This window comes from Perognathus longimembris, chromosome 1 (genome assembly GCF_023159225.1).
Source record: "Perognathus longimembris pacificus isolate PPM17 chromosome 1, ASM2315922v1, whole genome shotgun sequence".
Lineage (NCBI taxonomy): Eukaryota > Metazoa > Chordata > Mammalia > Rodentia > Heteromyidae > Perognathus > Perognathus longimembris.
The window spans coordinates 4,925,852-4,946,425 of record NC_063161.1 but is presented as its reverse complement, the minus strand read 5'-3'; the positions used below and the strand labels follow the sequence as shown (position 1 = coordinate 4,946,425).

Genomic DNA, 20,574 nt, shown 5'->3' with positions numbered 1-20,574 from the left:
GACATAGACAGCAACCAAGTTTCAAGATGTAATGACTGAGTGGTTGACAGTAAGGCTAGGAATCCCTCCTTCTCTACTTCTCTACGCCTAGGAGCCAGCAGATAGTTGCAGCCCTTCTCTTACTCAGGAGACTCCAACAACCAGCTATTCTGAAGGTTTGAGCTTTAGGCTCTCCACAACCTGGGGGTGAATCTAAGTTCATGGTACCCATATAGGAATGGGTGTGGCAAGTATTCTTGGCAGGAAGGTCTGTAGGGAAAGGGGTCTTTGTGATATTCTCTCTTTCATAAGTAATCCACATTAACATCATCCACCAAAAGGAAAATTTATGAGCCCTACAGTTAAAGCCTCAAAGGAAGCCTGGAAAAGAGAATTAAAGAACAAAAAAATAGTGAAGTCTTGAAGATGCAAGACCCCAAACATCTAAGACATAAAAATAGTGGATGAAATGAAGTTTAGTCCAGTGCAACAACAGCAGTTAATTAGGAAAGTACTGAAGGACAGCATAAAAAGCTATATGAAACCTTTAAGTACATTCTACAACTTTATGAAAAAAGAATCCAGATATTTAAGATGTTTACAAAGAATTAAGAAAGTCAGAATATGGAGAGAAGAGGGCCTAACTCAGGCAGTATTGTGGTGCTGTCAAGAATGCTCAGCAGGAGCTGGGGATATAGCCTAGTGGCAAGAGTGCCTGCCTCGGATACACGAGGCCCTAGGTTCGATTCCCCAGCACCACATATACAGAAAACGGCCAGAAGCGGCGCTGTGGCTCAAGTGGCAGAGTGCTAGCCTTGAGCGGGAAGAAGCCAGGGACAGTGCTCAGGCCCTGAGTCCAAGGCCCAGGACTGGCAAAAAAAAAAAAAAAAAAAAGGCATGCAGAAGGAGCATGCCTTTGCCAGACACGATGCATACTCGCCCCCCCCCCCCCCATCATCTTGACCTAGGACAGCCCACTTTCTTGTGCCCAGATGCTCTCCATCCTGAAGAGAACCTCAGCCCATGGGCCTCCAACTCCAGCACTTCCTCTCCTTCCTCTTCTTGAGCATGGTGTTCTATATTTGCCACCTGGCAGAAAACATCCTGGTCTTCTATGTGGCCCACACCTCCTTGCCATAAAGATGTATGGCCATGAAGTGGATTTTGCTCTAGATCTTCTTCCCCATTGTAGGCAAGAAGACATGAAGAGAAAGACATGTTGTAAAGTCCTGAACTTGCTCAGATCACGAAGATGATGCTTTCAGCATGGGAAAGGATAGCTATCCCGAGGACATGGGTCAAGATAAGCAGGAGGATAATACTAATGGCAATGACACTGAAAGATTAGATAGAGAAAACAAGGTGGAGGAACTTGTGCATAGAGATGATAGTGAGACAACACTGAACAGAAAAAGCACATCTGAATGTATGATCTGAGATATGCCTGGAAAATCAAGGAAGAAATAGAACGCAATGAAGAAGCTGACTCCTCTTCAAGCTATGATGCTTTGAATGGCAGGTCAAGAAATCCCTGAGGAGGGATGGGAAGTTGAAGAATTTTTGAGGACAATGAAGCGGTTACAAGAATAGAAGAGAGGGTTCTCATTCTGATGACACCCCCACTGCTTCTTCACGGTGGTTCAAGGCTACCCCACGGTCTGACCCTCATCCTCAGAGACGAGCACCACCTCCCATGACAAGACCGCCTCCTCTTGTACAACCACCAAACCCAGAGTTGTTAAGTGTCCCACCCAACTTGATTCAGTGAACAAGGCAAATAATACAAGTGCAACCACCATTGAGAAGAAAGGCATAATAATGCCCTCCAGTGCCAAGCCACAGAGCACTAATCCCAAAGCAGAGCTACTTATTTTGTGCCACTGTATTCAGCTGCCCCTTCAGGGCAGCTTCTACTCCTTAAGAAAGTCAGAGAATGAATCTGCTGTGCTTCTTGCCAAAGTAGCCCTCAAATCTGTTCCTGTGTTCCTGTGTCAGTACACACCAGGGATGATTGACTGTGAAGCTTCTATGAGGGAGAAAAAAAGGGCTGCTGTGGGAGTTTGGGCTGCCAACAGGCTTCTGTTCACAACAGCGGTTCCTGGGGCAGAGGCTCTTATTACGTTGAAAACGCCACTTCCACTGTTGGGCTATTTTCTAATTTCACTCCAAGTAAGGAAGGCCCTGAAGTTTAGCCTTGTGCAAGATTTCCTACATAGAAGGATTACTGAAGCAGTGTTATTATAGCCACTCCTTTACACCATCACCTTTGTTCCATCTTTTCCTAGTCAGGTCTTTGGAAGTTCATGCATTGTAGTTGTGTGTCTGTGTTCTTCTTGTGTGCTATAGGAGTAGAGCTTTCTTAAAAAAAAAAAAGTTTTCATCTTGGCTTTGTGTTTATTTTTAATATTTTCCTTTAAATAAAATATTTTACTTGTAGTGAAATGGACCTCAATGCCATTTCCTAATGCAAAGCTGAATCTGTGGGAAATGTATAATTTTTTGATTAAAAGTATTTCCCAGTTGGGCTGGGAAGGTGGCTTGGTGGTAGAGTGCTTGCCTAGCATGCATTAAGCCCTGGGTTCCCACATTCCTCAGCACCACATATACAGAAAAAGCTAGAAGTGGCGCTGTGGCTCAAGTGGTAGAGTGCTAGCCTTGAGCAAAAAGCAGCTAGGGAACAGTGTTCAGGCCCTGAGTCCAAGCCCCAGGACTGGCAAAAAACCAAAAAATGTATTTCCCACTAACCTAAACTTCAGTGTTTCACACAGTAAATGCTCTCTACCAAGAAAGAAACAACAATCCATCCAATTCTTACTTTTTCACCAAACCTTGTAACTTGTCGCTAGAATATCCTAACTGATACAGGAAGAGGTCAGTATACTGATCAGGAACTGCTGTACCCAGGCTCAGTACGCAGGCTCTAGAACATAACTGCCTGGCAAGCGACCCCACTGCTATTTCCCTATGCCTTCCCAGGCCAAATTCCTAACAACCTTTATCTTTCAACCTGCAAACACGGGACTAAGAGCATTCACTTAAAAAAAAAAAAAAAAAAAAAAAAAAAAAAAGCAGTGTGTTGAAGCCAGCTGTGGTAGCACCAGCACTCTGAGGAGCTGGATCGTGATTTATAGTGAGGTGCTGTCTCTAAAAACCAAAGGCTGGGGATGTAGATTAGTGGTAGATAACTTGTCTAGCATTTGAAATTCTATCCACAGCACTACAAATACAAACAACAAACCAAATCAAACAAAACAAACACATTGAGAGTACTGAACACACCGATCCAAGCTTAGAGCAGTAGCTAGATCAGAAATGTTCAGTAATGTGTCCTAAGACTGACTACAGGCCAAACACACTAACGCTCTGCATGGATCCCTGCATGCAAAGCAATCCATAGAGCAATCCTTGCTTACAGATGTAAACAGAAGATGAGGAGCTGAGATCTGAACATTCCTTTCTTTCCTACGTCAACACCTACCTTGCTGTCCTTTGCAGAGCCTCTAAAAGCTCCTGACTCCAGAGCAGCCCACACACCATGTCTCATCTATTTTCATAAAAGCAAACTTAACACTCACCACTTCTTTTAGTTAAAAGCATGTTAGTTACTATACTGCATACAAAAGGGAATGATCTTACACGGCATATTAGGGCTTTAGAGAAAGCATCTTAAAGATAGTTAAGCTCAATGGTTGTCCAAGTGTGGTCCCTACACCAGCATTACCACAAGCCCCTTACCACAAGGAACTTGCTGGAAATACAAATTGTGAGGCCCTGACTCAACTTGTGTTGTAACAAAACCTCCAAACTGATGCCCAATGTAGTTCCATAACCAGTGATCTAACTTTAATTTAGTTTACTAGTTTTTCAAATGTATAGGAAAACCCCCCAGAGCGCTGGGATGCCAATGGCTCATGCCTATAACCCTAGCTACTAGGGAGGCTGAGCTCCGGGATTGCAGTTCAAAGCCAGCGCAGGCAAGAAAGTCCATGAGGCTCTTTTCTCCAATTAATAACCACAGAGCTAGAAATGGAGCTGTGGTTCAAAGTGATAAGAGTGCTAACCTTAAGTACAAGAGCTCAGGGATAGCACCCATGCCCTGAGTTCAAGCCCCAGAAGACTGGGACATGGACACACACACACACACACACACACACACACACACACACACACACACACACACACACACACACACGAAAAAACAAAAACCAACCCACAGAGACATAATGACTAATGGGGTGGTTCCAGGTTTCATGAAGGCCACTTAGTGCTTTCTCTATACTTTGTCCCCTATGGACAGCTATGAGCAGGTGAGGCAGAATTACAACCCCTCCAAAATGTCCATCTGAATTCTCAGGACCTTACACGGCAAAAGGCAAGTTGCAGATGGAATTAAATCAAGACCTCTAAATGAGGAGATGGGCCCATTCTAAACATACAAGCTCACAGATGCAAAGATCCTCTCCAAAAGCAGGAAGTTGCGGGCTTTAGGAAGATGTGGAAATCGAAGCAGAGCCACAGAGATGCGAGGCTGCTGGCTCTCAAGATGGAAGAAAGAGCTGCAAGCTAAGGAATGTGGGCAGCGAGAGAAACTGGAAAAGGCAAGCAAACAAATCTTTCCTTAGAGCCCTTCAGAAAGGAGAAGTTGACACCTGAGTTCCAGCTCAGTGGGACCCACTTTGGGCTTGTAACCCCAAAGAACTGAGGGTAACAAGTGTGATGGTGTGACAACATGTGATAGAAAATGTATACAAACAAGGGATTCCCTGAGAAATTTATGACAGAAGTGACCACTTATTTTCCTTTCATACTCTCCAGTGTAACAGATTTCTCCCTCATGGAACAACTGCCATTTCACTTACTTTTCATGATGCCAGTGTTTTGGCACCAAGAGATCTCTGAAGAAGGGACTCAGGGAATGTCTCCAATCATCTTTTTTCTAGCTGAAGAAATGGAAGTTAAAACAAAGGGACCTGCTGGAGATCATACAGCTAGGAAGTAACACAGCTTAGGACTCCAGCTTTTCTTCTTCTGACTCCGAGTTCAACATTCTTCATACCATTCCATGCTGCCTTCTAGTCCCCTACACAGCTACTCACGCTTTAAACCAGCTCCTATGTGCCAGGAGCCAAAGACAGAATAAAAAAATCTTCGCTCTATAAAATTTTCTCCATGCTCCCCTCCTAGCCCACATCAAATTTTCAATTAGACTTTTATTCTCTTTTTTTTTTTAAATCCAGAGAAACAATCTGTACTTTCATTCTCCCATACTGCCAATAATATAATAATAAAATCAGTGCATAGCAAACGACCTTGGCGTCTCACTGCACTGTTACTACAAGTCTAATCATATTCATTCTCGGGGGAGGTGAATCCACTCAGGGTACGACTCCCTGCACAAAACAAGATCCATAATGGGGCTTCTGGTGCAGTGTTTACGTCAAGTTCATTTGTCAAAGAAGCCTTGCCCAAACTACTGACGAAGGAATGCTTGTCCTTCTAAGAAGGAATATTTCACTTATTAGAGAAGGGGATAAAAGCTACTTTCAATCAAATCCAACAAGAACCCTGTATTTCTTGATACTGTAAGCCTGCAGAACAAACTGTGGGATGTATTATTTGTTACTGGGCAGGGTTAAAGGACATCCAAGATGTCCCTTCAGTCTCTTCCCACCATCTCCAAAGCATTTGTGGTGACTTGGGAGAGGCACACTGCGGGAGTCACTTCAACGTGGAGCCTAATCCATCTCGGAGAGTAGGGAGAATGCAGCCTCTGCACTCCCAGAACAGCTCTTTCCTGAGAGGTAACAACCTGAATAATTACACTGCTTAACGAGCATCTCGGAGCAGCCTCCAGTGCCACAGCAATTGGGTCAAAGCATTATTAGTGCATCCATGACAATCGGTGCTGTGTGAGCCTTGCAGATCACACACCCTGTCATACTGTGCCAGCACTGCACACTTTTGCTCATGCTTACAGTGTTTACTCGCCTGTGTTTGTCTACCCCCCTCCCCAAACTGTGAGATCCACTCTTACATCTTCCTAGGGCCGGGTACACTGTAGGCACTGAAAATGTGGGCTGACGAAAGAACACAAGGTCTGACACATTTGAGAGCTGGAGGAAACTAACAAGGTGACTCTTCAATATGAATTAAAAAGCTGATGCTGGCAGAGACTGGAGAATGTGGAACAGGGTGCTCATTTTGAGCTACCAGCAAGGTTCCCCCTCCTTTAATTATACCTCTTATTTCTAGGACAAAAGCCTCAGCTGCCCTAGCTACATACCCTTGCTCATGGCAGCAACATGGTCTACTTCTAAGGAACCACCCTTTAAAGCCCCAGGAGCATCCTTCTTTGATACAACTCCGTAATGCTATCAATTTTCTTTCAAGAACACTTCAAAGTGTTGACCAGAGCAGCACATGTTTTGGTCCTTGCTTTTTTTAGAGTAAGACAGCTCTCCTTAGGTTTCCTTAAGAAAGCTTGTGTAGTTGCTAGAGCACTGAGATGACTGTTCTGGAAGGAGGGAACCTGTGCTAGCCCCAGGACTAAGGGATCACAGCTGGTCAGAGATATCCGGCTTTTCACAAGTCTATTTACTCTGCCACTAGGGCATGGATGTTCAAGTTGAACTTATGCTTCTCAGAACCGGAACTCATTAATTAAAGGGCATTATCCTATACCAAGATGATACAAGTATAAGACAGTCATAAAGCCATCATCAGCCTTACCTTCTGTAAAATAACATTATTTGCCTTGCCTGCCTTATAAAGTTGTGGGAAGTGCCAAGCGTTTTATAAACTAGAAAGTTGTTTAATTATTAGGATTTATAAAATAAGTAAAATGTCTTTATGTGTAAGTACCATAGTCTCGAGCTGGATGTTGGTGGCTCTAAGACACTTCCTGGGTAGGAAAGTCCATGAGACTTATCTCAAAAGCATAATGCATTTGAAGGAAAGGTACTATTAAGTGAGAACATATTTTCAATTAACTACTTTAAAAAAAAAGGCCAGAGGTGGAGCTGTGGCGCAAGCGGTAGAGTACTAACCTTGAGCAAAAAAGCTCAGAGACAGCACCCAGACCCCTGAACAAGCCCCAGGACTAGCACCAAAAAAAGAGAAAAAGATGAAAGTGTCATGTTCTTAGAAGTCACTGATGTAAAAACCAGAAATAATACAAACCAAGTAGAATGTCAAAAGTTGCTGTTTTAGAACTGATTTTTCTTCTTAGAGCACTTGCTGTCCATGGCCTTTTCCTAAGTGTGGCAGCTGCTCTTCTATACACTTGTACACTGTACACTGTGAGCCTGAGGATGGTCAGCTCCTGGCCAAATCTCCCGATCCTGCACTCTCTAGCTACTACTACGCACTATTACTTTCACTGTAATCTCTCTTGATCCTCCTGTCTTTGACCAATACGGATGAGCAGAACTGGTTTTCTTCTCTTTAGTTTTTAATTTCAGACCTGGACCTTGAATTCGGGGCCTGGGCACTCTGAGCATTGTAGCTCAAGAGTCTAGTGCTCTACCACTTGAGCTGCAGCTCTACTTCTGGCTCTGGTGGTTAAGTGAAGATAAGTGTCTCATGGACTTTCCTGCTTGCTTTGAACTGTGATCCTCAGCTCTCAGTCTCCTAAATAGCTAGGATTATAAGGGCAAGCCACTGGTATTGGGAAACATAACTGTTTTTTGTTTTTAAAGTTTTTTGGTTTTTTTTGGCCAGTCCTGGGGCTTGGACTCAGGGCCTGAGCACTGTCCCTGGCTTCTTTTTTGCTCAAGGCTAGCACTCTGCCACTTGAGCCACAGCGCCACTTCTGGCCATTTTCTGTATATGTGGTGCTGGGGAATCGAACCCAGGGCCTCATGTATATGAGGCAGGCACTCTTGCCACTAGGCCATATCCCCAGCCCTGTTTTTAAAGTTTTCTAAAGCATATTGCACTTGAAGGAAAGGTATTAAATGAGGACTAAAACAACACTGACTATATACAAAAGAAAGACTACCAAGAGCACCCAGTTGAAAACTACCCAAGGGCATGCTGAGCACAAGTGAAAGGAGACAAGGGGGCTCCTGCAAACTGTCCAACTGCAGAAACCTGTGGATACCACTGAGTGTTAAGTGATGAGCAGACCTGCTGCCCACACCCATCCCCTACCACTGCTCTTGGCCAATCCCTCAACTCATGTTAGACTAACCCAGAGTGCTATCCCTCTAGCTTTTCCACTCAAGGCTGGTGCTCTACCACTTGAGCCACAGCTCTACTTCTGGCTTTCAGTATTTAATTGGAAATAAAGAGTGTCAGGGACTTTTCTGCCTGGGATGGTTTTGAACTGTGAACCTTAGCCTTCTGAGTAAGTTAGCAATTCAGGTATGAGCCACAGGTGCCCAACCCTTGCACAAACTTTGATTATCATCTTTAAAATATAAATATAATCTCTAATGAAACTGTCATCTAGACTCTCATTTTTCTTCCATAAAACTTCCAATTAAGAAGTGGTTCTTGTTGGGTACCGGTGATTCAGCCCTGTACTCCTCATCACTTGCAATGCTAAGACTGGGAGGATTACAGTTCAAGGCCAGAAAAGTTGGTGAGAGCCCCCATCTCAACTGAGCCCTGGGGCACATGCCTATTTTCCTAACTATGATGGATCATGGCCAAGTGGATCATGGTGACCAAAGCAAGCAGAATCTAGGATGGAAGCAAGACTCTATCTCAAAAATAACTACTGCAAAAAAGGGCTGGAGATGTAGCTCAGCAGAAGAGCACCTGCCTAACAAACATAAGGTCTTGAGTTTAAAAAGAGAGAGGGGCTGGGAATATGGCCTAGTGGCAATAGTGCTTGCCTCGTATACATGAAGCCCTGGGTTCGATTCCCCAGCACCACATATACAGAAAACGACCAGAAGTGGCGCTGTGGTGCAAGTGGTAGAGTGCTAGCCTTGAGCAAAGAAAAGCCAGGGACAGTGCTCAGGCCCTGAGTCCAAGGCCCAGGATTGGCAAAAATAAATAAAAATACATTTTTTAAAAAAAGAGAGAGGAAAAAGGTAGCTGGCGAGTTATGACGGCATACATGTGCAATGCCAGCACTTGAGAGGCTGAGGCAATAGACTCAAGATTCCAAACTAGCCTGGCTACAGGGTAAGGCATCGTTTCAAAAACAAAAACAACAACACAGAAAAACCCCAAACAACAACAAAAAATGTGGCCTTACCAATAATGATGCTAAAAAGCAGTTCCTCAGGGGAGTCATTATGAACCTGACAACAGGTGTTCCTGTGGTTGGTTGGCCCCAAAGTGATACAAAAAGGCAGAGAAAGCAGGATCAAGGTATGTGGCTGTTCTAGCAGCACTTAGCAGTCTGGCTACTGTTTCAATCCAAGAAGAGAGCCTATTACTCTGCTCCCTTCAGGGTATCTCTGTGCCCACAGGTGGGGCCACTCTAGGTGTTTCTAGTGAAATTATGACTTTCTTAATCAGGTTAGGAGGCTTGAGATTAGAAGACGTTTTTCCTTCATTAGCAATAGCCTTCCTCATTTTTTCTGAACATCTGTCAAACTGAGAATGCCAGAATTTACTACAATCTTGAGAAGATGAAGGATATATTTAGAATACAAATAGCTTTATACAATACATTTTTTCATTTTATCATTTAGCAAATAAATAATGAAATACCTGTAATCCTAGTTACTCAGGAAATAAAAACAGGGAGGGTCTAGGCCAGCCAGGGCAAAAAGTAAGAATAGGGTGCCTGCATGTTCTCTCAGCAGTGCAGGACACATAAAGAGGAGGATCAGAGTGCAGGCTGGAAAAAAGTAAGACTATCTAAAAAATAACCAGAGCAGATCCAGGGGCAAGCAGGCGGAGTAGTGACAGGGAATAACCCTCACTCCCTCTGATTAAATAGAGCTAGCTACAGGGCCTTTGAGAGAGAGGACACCAAGCAAACTATAAACCATCACAGCCTGGCAACAACCAAGAAGATTCGAATTTTAAGTGTCTATAAGAAAAGCAACACAGAGAAGAGGTGAGGAGGTGAAGTGACTCCTTTAGTAGGACAGCGCTGCAGCAGGCTCCGGTATGAGGTTTTTCTCTTGCCCCCCCCCCCCCTTTTGGTGATGTAAGGTGACAGTAACAACGCCCACAACTCCGAAACTGAAGGCTCGGAACAAATAGGAAAATGTAGGCATAGGAGCGCACATGGGGCAGCCACACTCAGAGGCCAAGTGTCAGTGTAAGTCTGCTGCCCCACTCAGCGGGGACTTGTAACGCTGGTGAGTGGTGAGTGCCCTGTTCTAGACCCCACACCACCAGCAAGACAGGCTGTGGCAGACCCAGTCCCATTCCAAGCTCCTGCCAGCCACATAAGCTGGGGGGCGGGGGGGGGGGAGTGAGAGCAGCTCCCCCTCCCCTGCCCTGTGGGGTCATGAGCTCTCAACACACCCAACCCTGCCAGCGAGAAATCCACCGGGAAAGCACACAACCGAGTCCCATGGGGCTCGCTGGGGCCACGCCATGCCATGCAGCGCCACCAGCGCTGCGGCACACCTGGGGCTGCAGCAACTGCCAGTGCCCACGAGACCAGTGACAGGGCTACGGACTCTGCTCACGTCACAGCTGGTTTGTGAAGAAGCTGCCCTAGGCCAGCAGGAAAAAGGGCGGAGGATCTGACCTCCGGCCTGCTGTGGACCAATCTGCTCTCAGCCCCAAGCAGAAGGGCTGAGAACTGTGCCAGCCAGAGCGACCGACCGCACCCTGCTCCTTGCCCCTTACGCCCAACGGTACCAGGAGGAGGGCTGCAGAACACAGCGGACAGCAAAGACAGACTCCAACCCACCTGAGCCAGCCCGCGGATGGCTCTCCAAACAGAGTTCTAAACAGATTCAATAGAGAACTTTTTTCTTTTATGTTTATGTGGTTTTTAAAAAAAATTTCGTTTCACTTTTTTCCTATTGCCGCTCTCTCTTTTAAAAAGTTTAAGGGTATTAAGCGTGTGAATATCAGCACCCAGATTAGACTGTTCAGAGATGGCTTGCACTAGTGATTAGGGATTGCGACTTGCTGTCTCTCATTTTTGTGTTCTTAAGTGGATCACATGGTTTCTCATTATTTTTCTCTTCTTTTACATTCATTTCTTGTCCTCTTTTCCTTCTTTCTGCTTCTTTTTCCACTATAAACTTGTATTTCCTTTCCCCACTGATCTCCCTCCCTGGCAAATTATTCCTTCTCCATCCTTCCCTTGCCCTAGAACCCTACACTGTTCAACACATAGTTAAGCTCTCACACGATGCATCCCATCATAACTAACTCGATACCTACACTGAATGGCTTTACAAACTTCAAATGGGTACATCACAGCATAAAATCACAAAATCAAGACATGACACTCAAAAACTAACAATAACTCAAGGGAAGACTTCGGTGAAAATGAAAAGAGGAAAAACAAAGAATCATTACAGCAATGATGAGAAAATCTGCCAAGGGAAAAAAGCAGATCCACAAACAACTAGAAGAATGTCAAGAGAAAACAAACAGAAGTTATGACGAAATGATGAAGAAAATACAGGAGATTAAAGACAATACCAATAAGGGGATGGACACTATGAAAGCTACAGCGGGCACTAGTAGCTCATGCTTGTAATCCTAGCTACTCAGGAGGCTGGGGACTGAGGATGGCAATTTAAAACCAGCCCAGGCAGGAAAGTCTGTGAGACTTTTTTTTTTTGGTCAGTCCTGGGGCTTGGGACTCAGGGCCTGAGCACTGTCCCTGGCTTCTTTGTGCTCAAGGCTAGCACTCTACCACTTGAGCCACAGCACCACTTGCAGCTTTTTCTGTGTATGTGGTGCTGAGGAATTGAACCCAGGGCTTCATGCAGGCTAGGCACTCTACTGCTAAGCCACATTCCCAGCCCTCTGTGAGACTCTTATCTCCAATAAACTATCAAAAAGGCCAGAAGTAGAGCTGTGGCTCAAGCGGTAGAGCGCTAGCCTTGTGCAAAAGAAGCTTAGAAATGGTGCCCAGCCCTCAGTTCAAGCTCCAGTACTGGCATAAAAAGAAAGATGAGAGCTGGGAATATGGCCTAGTAGCAAGAGTGCTTGCCTCGTATACATGAAGCCCTGGGTTCAATTCCTCAGCACCACATATATAGAAAACGGCCAGAAGTGGTGCTGTGGCTCAAGTGGCAGAGTGCTAGCCTTGAGCAAAAAGAAGCCAGGGACAGTGCTCAGGCCCTGAGTTCAAGGCCCAGGACTGGCAAAAAAAAAAAAAAGAAAGAAAGATGAGACATGCCATTAAAGATTAAAACTTGGGAGGGACAAAGGGCGAACAAATGCAGCAATGATACTCACTACATACTATGTTGAAAATGAACTACACAACTTGTGTGTGGGGATGAGAGGGGGAAAAACTGGTAGAGAGCAAGAGAAGGGATGGCACTGCCCAAATAGAAATGTACTCTGTATCTGACTTATGTAACTGTAACCCCTCGGTACATCACCTGTATAATAATATTTTTTAAAGATTAAAACTAATTTTTAAAGTAACAACAAAAATTGCCCTTTTTTTTTGTGGCACTGGGGTTTGAACTCAGAGCCTCAAGTTTTCTAGGCAAGTGTTCTACCATTTAAGACAGCCTACAATTCTTTTGTGTTTGGTTTGTTTTCTTAGATAGGGTCTCTTGCTTTTGCCCTGGCTCACCTGAAACCAAGGTCCTCTTTTCTCTGCCTCCTGATTGTTAGGTCTGCCAGGGAGAAATGTCCCCTTCCCTTGGCTCTCTACCTATTCACCCTAGAAGTCCCCGGCCAGTACCTGTAATTCAGGCAACTGGCATGCCTGGGAGCAGTGGGAGGACCCCCAGTCTCTGAGGTCATTTCCCCATCCTCTGAGGTCACCTCTGCTTAACTCCTTCCCCAGCCCTCCCCTATATAATCTCCCTTCTCCTGCCATAATTGCTCTTGCTCTGCCCAACTCCATCTTGTGCAACTGGAGGTTTGTGCGCGCTCTCTCTCTCTCTTTCTCCCCTGCCCCCATCTTCCCTTGAACAACATGGGAGTTTCTTTTTGGCAACCCTACACTCATTAGCTGAGACTGCAGATTTGCACCATCACATTTGTCTACTCCTTAAAATAAAATTAGTATTTATCAATTGTACCAGACAGTTTTATTGTGGTATGCCCTAAACTCCCATTTTTCTATTTTTAAAATTCTTTATGTATTTGTATAATCACTTCCAAATAATAAACTAGTACCTAACCAAAGAAAGAAAGAGAGAAAGAAAAAGAAAGAAAGAAGAGAGGGCTGGGAATGTGGCTTAGTGGCAGAATGTTTGCCTAGGGCATGAAGCCCTGAGTTTGATTCCTCAGTACCACATAAACAGAAAAGGCTGGAAGTACTGCTGTGGCTTAAGTGGCAATGGTAAAGTGCTAGACTTGAGTAAAAGAATCTCAGGGACAGTGCCCAGACCTTGAGTTCAAGCCCTAGGACTGGGGGAAAAAAAAAAGTAAGAAAGGAGTAAGAGGGCTGGGAATATGGCCTAGTGGCAAGAGTGCCTGCCTCCTACACATGAAGCTCTCGGTTCAATTTCCCAGCACCACATATATGGAAAACGGCCAGAAGGGGCGCTGTGGCTCAGGTGGCAGAGTGCTAGCCTTGAGCGGGAAGAAGCCAGGGACAGTGCTCAGGCCCTGAGTCCAAGGCCCAGGACTGGACAAAAAAAAAAGAAAGGAGTAAGAGAGGGAGGGAGGGAGGGAGGAAAATACACCAATGAAGCAAATAAGAGACAATGTCAGTAAGGAGGCAGATACTAAGACAACTTCAATGAAGAAACAATAAACAGGGCTGGGAATATGGCTTAGTAGTGGAATGCTTGCCTGGCATGCATGAAGCCCTGTTTTGATTCCTCAGCACCACATAAACAGAAAAAGTTTAAAGTGGTGCTGTGGCTCAAGTGATAGTGCTAGTAGCCTTGAGCAAAAAGAAGCCAGGGACAGTGCTCAGGCCCTGAGTTCAAGCCCCAGGACTGGCAAAAGAAAGAAAGAAAGAAGCCATAAACAAAGAGCCCAGAAGCACAAAGAGCTTGATCTCCCTATTACAAAGTAGAGTTGAAAGCATAGGCAATAGAACAAGAGAAGTTTAAAACAGGGCATCAGGAGTGGAAGATAAAAGCAGAGGAATTAGAACAGCCAAAGGTATAGAAAAACACTCAAAATGCAGCAAAGGAGGGGCTGGGGATATGGCCTAGTGGCTAGAGTGCTTGCCTGGAAGACATGAAGCCCTAGGTTTGATTCCCCAGCACCCCATACACAGAAAATGGCCAGAAGTGGCGCTGTGGCTCAAGTGGCAGAATACTATCCTTGAGCAAAAAGAAGCCAGGGACAGTGCTCAGGCCCTGAGTTCAAGCCCCAGGACTGGCCAAAAATAAAATTAAAAATGCAGCAAAGGAACATTAAAAAATCCAATTTTTGCATAATTGGGATACACAAGGGAGACAAATTCAAGACTAAAGGCATTGAGAAGGTAACTATTCAATAAAGTAATAGTAGAAAACATCCCCAACCTCAAGAAAGAGAATCTCACCCATTTTACAGAGGCATGAACTAGCAGACAGGACCAGAGAACAAACACTCCTAGACATATTGTGAAAACACTGGACTCAAAAAACAAGAAATTAGGGGCTGGGGATATAGCCTAGTGGCAAGAGTGCCTGCCTCGGATACACGAGGCCCTAGGTTCGATTCCCCAGCACCACATATACAGAAAACGGCCAGAAGCGGCGCTGTGGCTCAAGTGGCAGAGTGCTAGCCTTGAGCGGGAAGAAGCCAGGGACAGTGCTCAGGCCCTGAGTCCAAGGCCCAGGACTGGCCAAAAAAAAAAAAAAAAAAAAACAAGAAATTAATATTAAAGGTAGCAAGATTAAAGAGGGAACTTTATTACAATGGAAAGATTAGAATTACTACAGGTTTCTTCATACAAACTCTGAATGCAAGGAGAGCCTGGAGAGGTATAATTCAAACTCGAACAACTGCCAACCTAAACTAGTGTACCCAGCAAACGATGATTCACTATGAATGGAGAAAGTAAAACCTTCCACAATAAGTAAAACTAAAGGAATTCATGAACACTAAACGAATACTAAAAGGACACAAAGGGAAGTGCTCTATGTGAAGAAGACAAAGCCAAAGAAACACAACAACAAATAAAAATCACTGGAGAATTAGTTTAGTAAAACAGGAAGGAGAAGGAAGCAAGCTACAGGAAAATAACAAAAAGGCAGGAAACATGGCATAGCTCTCCACAGTGGTGTTAAATATCAACAAACTCAAGTCCCCAATCAAAAGACATACAGCAGCAAATTGAACCAAAAAAACAAAATCCAAACACTGTCTCATTGTCCATGAAAAACACAAATTCTGAATGAAGGATGAAAAAAGATCTTTCAAGCACATAAATACTGCAAGAAGGCAGAAGTGGCCATACAGTTATCTGATAAAATAGAGTTTACATTAAAATTAATAAGAGATACAGAAAGCTACTACATATTAATAAAGGGAATGATTCATGAAAAATTACAGTGGTCAATATATATGCACCAAATAGTGGAACACTAAATACATTAAACAAATACTCTTAAGGACTTACAAAAAACTCATAGACCCCAACACAATAACAATGGGACTTTAACACCCCACTCCCCCCACAGGTCAACCAAACTAAAGAGCAGCACAGAAGCCTCTGAATTCAGGGACACCATAATCCAAATGGACTTAATAGACATTTACACAAGATTTCACCCAACAGCCACATAATTCACAATTCTCAGCAGCCCATGGAACATTCTCTAAAATTGATCATACAACAAGCCTGAGCTAATACAAAATAAATGTGCAAAGGAGCTAAACAGAGTCTTCTCAGAAGAAGTAAAAGTGGCCAATAAACACATGATGAAATGCTCATCATCCCTGATGCTGGCAGGGATGTGAAGAAAAGGGAACTCTATTTACTTTGGTAGGAATGTAAACTAGTACCGCTATGGATGGCCATTTGGATTTGGGAAGCATGTTTTTTTAAAGGGGGGAAAATAAAGAAGGGACACAGGAATGGATGGAGAAAGTTGAGCAAATGTAGTCAATATACACTATGTAAGAAAATGAACTATTTAACTTGTAGGTAGGGACAGGAAGGGGGGAATGGGGGAAAGTGAAGGAAAGGGTAACACTGCCCAAGAAGCACTCTACTCATAACCTGACTTAATGGAACTGTAACTCTTTATTCAACTCCTTAATAATAATAATAATTTTAGACAAATAGCCAGAGCAAAAAAAGGACCAGAGAGGCATGGCTCAAGTCACAAGAATTACTAAGCAAAGCAGGAATTCTAAAATCCAAAACAAAAAGTTCAAACCCTAGTGACTCCATCTAAGATGCAGTGGAAAAGGATGTTTTTCTCTAGAAGATTCTTTTTTTTTTTTTTTGGTTGGTGGTGGGTCAGTCTTGAACTCTGGGCCTGGGTTCAATTCCTCAGCACTTCATATATAGAAAACGGCCAGAAGTGGCACTGTAGCTCAAGTGGCAGAGTACTAGCCTTGAGCAAAAAGAAGCCAGGGACAGTGCTCAGGCCCTGAGTTCAAGCCCCAGAACTGGCCAAAAACAAACAAACAAAAACAAAAAACAAAAAAACAATGTGAGGCCATAAGACCCTGAGTTCAAGCCCCAGTATACACATACATATGGTTGCTTGAATAAATAAAAATAATATTATGCTTCTGAGGTTGATGCCATCATCTCCTAAGGAAACTTTAATACCAAAGGAAAGACAATTTAGAATAAAAGACATTTCTATTATATAGTCCCTCAGCTTTTAGAGAAAACAGCATGTTGGAAAGAAACACTATCTGCTGAGTATTTTAAATTAAAAAGATTTTCTGTTGCCTTAAAGTTATAATTCCACATTGAGTATTCTTAAAAACCAGGCACCAGTGAGACTAATACCTATAATCCTAGTTATTTACTCAGGAGGCTGAGATCTGAAAATTACAATTTGAAGCCATCCCAGGCAGAAAAGTCCACGAGACTTTTCTGGAACTGTGGCTCACATGGAAGAGCACCAGCCTTGAGCAAAAAAGACTAAGGGACAGGCCCAGACCCCGAGTTTGAACCCTGGTATCAGTGTGTAAGCATGCATGTATACACATACATGTATGCACACACACATGCACACCATCCGTTTTTAACCCCCTCTAGACTCTAAAGGATTAGTTTTTTTAAAAGGCTTTTTAAGCTGGCTGCTGGTGGGTCACACCTATAACTCTAGCTACTCAGGAGGCTGAAATCTGAGGATCTCAGTTCAAAGCCAGCCCTGGCAGAAAAGTCTGCAAGACTCTTTATCTCCAATTAACCAGCAAAAAAAACCTGAAGTGGTGGTGGGGCTCAAAGTGATAGAGCACTAGCCTTGAGCAAAAGAGTTAGGGACAGTATCCAGGCCCTGTATGATAAAAAAAAAAGCTTGGTTTAATTGTATAACATACATATACTGTTATGAAGTATGGTCTCAGAATTCTGCTCATCAAACTTGACAACAGAGATCTCACTAATATTTCTTTTTTTTTTTTTTTTTTTTTTTTTTTTTTTTTTTTTTTTTTTTTTTTTTTTTTTTGGCCAGTCCTGGGGCTTGGACTCAGGGCCTGAGCACTGTCCCTGGCTTCTTTTTGCTCAAGGCTAGCACTCTGCCACTTGAGCCACAGCGCCCCTTCTGGCCATTTTCTGTATATGTGGTGCTGGGGAATCGAACCCAGGGCCTCATGTATATGAGGCAGGCACTCTTGCCACTAGGCCATATCCCCAGCCCCTCACTAATATTTCTGTGAGCTAACCAGACTTTTTTTTTTCCAAACTGAAATGTAGCTTGTATTTTATTCTACCCATAGGTACATACAATCCACTAAAACAGTTCTAATTACAGTGTTTCTCATATACTCCAGAATAAAACCATACAATGTTGTTGAAAACATAATATATATATATATTGTCCATGGAAGAAAAGGGACTTGTCCCTTTAAGAAGTTAGAAAGGAGGGGAAACTGAAACTAGAGGCAGGCAGGATTAGGTTCAAGGGAATAATGAGCACTTTTCCTCTGTGCAGAAGCTGCAAACCTGACAAGAGGCTTTCAGGAGTGGAGCCCTGAAGCAGTCCTGTGAAGAGAACAGCTTTTCTGTAGAGTATAGAGAGATAAATACTTTTATAGGTAAGAGTTTAAAACACTGAAATTTAAGTTGCATAAGACCACTACTAGCTTATTTTTATTTTACTCTTTGCTCAAATGGTAGACTATCTGATAAAGAGAAATGATGCCATTTTGTACTTTATGAAATTAAAAAGCCATCTTTTGCAGAAATGGCTCACCAGAAGCTGGGCCCTTGGTGGCTCATGCCTCTAATCCTAGCTTCTCAAGAGGCTGAGATCTGAGATTTGAGGTTCAAAGCCAGCCAGGACAGTCTGTGACACTCCTGTTTTCAATTAAAAAGCAAAAAGCCGAAAGTGGAGCTCTGGTTCAAGTGGTAGAGTGCCAGCCTTGAATAAAATGCCAGGAGAGATGGAGAGGCCCTAAGTTCAAGTCTTAGCCTTAGCACACAAAAGAAAGGAGGGAGGGAGGGAAGGGGGAAGGAGAGAACAAAGCAGGTAGTCAGGCAGACAGGGAAAGAAAAGCCCACTAGAGAAAAACCCTGCTTTTCTCCATGGCGTATCCCCCTAAGCGTTGGGTGTACGCATCCAGAAAGCTTATTTGTGTGGCACCCAGACTAAAGTGTTTATCATTTCAGTAGCTTCTACTACAATCAAGATTTCAAATTTGTGAAGATCATACTAACACTCAAATCTCCAAAGATGTTGACATCTCACAGCTCCCGGATCCTTTCTGTGGTTTTACTGTCTCTTTTTCCATTTGTATTTGTGTTAAACTTCTCATGATGCTCAGATCTACTTCTACCTCACTAACTCTTACCAGTGCAACTTCTCAACTGAACAAACTAAACCTTAAAAGTCAAAGTCCTGATCGTCAAAGACACCTTATTCCTCTACGTGGCAAGTCTTCCATAGGTCAAACAAGGTCTAGGGGTTTCATCTAGTGATGTCCTCCTTGCTGCCAGAGTGTCAAGATATCGCAAATCATGGGAGCACAAGTGTACATGTGTATGTTTTCAAGTCTCCTCTTCCTTTTCTTCTGAAGCTACCAGGATTCAATCACGGAGAGATCACCCTAATTCCCAACCTAATCCTTATCACTTCCTAAAAATTCCACCTCTAAACATTGTTTGGAATAAAGTATTAACTTCTTAATACCTGACAACAGACACTATATTTTATTGCATGAAACCATCGAGAAAACTCATATTCAAATGGCAGCTTCTTTTTTTTTTTTTGGCCAGTCCTGGGGCTTGGACTCAGGGCCTGAGCACTGTCCCTGGCTTCTTTTTGCTCAAGGCTAGCACTCTGCCACTTGAGCCACAGCGCCACTTCTGGCCATTTTCTGTATATGTGGTGCTGGGGAATCAAACCCAGGGCTTCATGTATATGAGGCAGGCACTCTTGCCACTAGGCCATATCCCCAGCCAAATGGCAGCTTCTTTAAGCTGCTTCCAATTAACTACCCATTGGATCATTGGTTGTCTATATTGCAAGGCCAGACCCCTTCCCTCCTGCCTTTCAGCCAGGCAGGCCTTAGTGAAGACCACTTAATGACAATGGAAGACACTCAGTACATTTTACGCGGCTTTCATTTCCACATGTCATGCTCACCCTGGAGCATTTTAACATGAATGAAACACACATACACATATACACACACCCCAAGTGTGGTAAACTTTAAAACAAAAAGTCTTATATGATTAAATCAAGTAGACTGAAAATACAAAATACATTTATATATCTTTTCTGTTCCCACAAAAGGGGAGGACTGATAAGCTTGCAATAGTTATGAAGACATGATGAATGGGAAGTGATAAAGTAAGTATCCTAGTTAGAAACTAGGTAGATGAATAAGTGATTGATTGGGTGGGCTGCAAAGCAGTAGACAGTGTGCAGGAAGAAACCACTAGAAAGGCAGCCACCATGTGACAGAGCTGGGGAAGGCCTATTTTTAGAAAGGGGGTGTGTGAGGTAAACTGCAAAATGGAGCATGAGTTGAAGGGTTGTAAGAGGAGTTAGATCCCTAATTTAACCAACTCAGTCTAAGGCAGTCAGGTAAGTGTTCCTACTATAGGAGTACAGAGATACAGAAAAGAGGAGGGGGAACGTTCAATTCCACATACTGAACAGTGAGAAAACAGCTCCTCCCCACCAACCCTTCCATCCCCTTCTCCACTTGATTTTAAGATGGTGGCAGCCAAGTCTTGATTCCTAGATAGCAGATTATAAGATTTTTCTGAGAAAAAATGATCTCAGGGTAAAGATATATGCTGACTGGCTGCTTCATACAGAGAACACTACAAGCCAACAAGCCTTGTCCATCCTGTAGCACATAGCTATACACAACTTTTTAGCAACCTTTTTTTTTCTTTAACTGAAAATGTAACTGGGCAGCCAAGGATAACTAGAAATAGGAAACAGA

At 43.5% G+C, this 20,574-nt stretch overlaps 1 protein-coding gene and 1 long non-coding RNA gene across 8 annotated transcripts in view; both read right to left on the bottom strand.

Annotated features, from left to right (window-relative positions):
* Window positions 1-20,574, bottom strand: part of Tcf20 (transcription factor 20) — a 171,861-nt gene that overhangs the window by 24,954 nt on the left and 126,333 nt on the right. The gene's annotated exons all lie outside the window — the stretch shown is intronic.
* On the bottom strand, window positions 1,337-10,834 carry LOC125357494. The gene is made up of 3 exons (XR_007212170.1): window positions 10,563-10,834; window positions 9,372-9,379; window positions 1,337-1,350 (listed from the first exon to the last, which is right to left on the bottom strand). It is a non-coding gene; the product is annotated as an uncharacterized LOC125357494 (long non-coding RNA).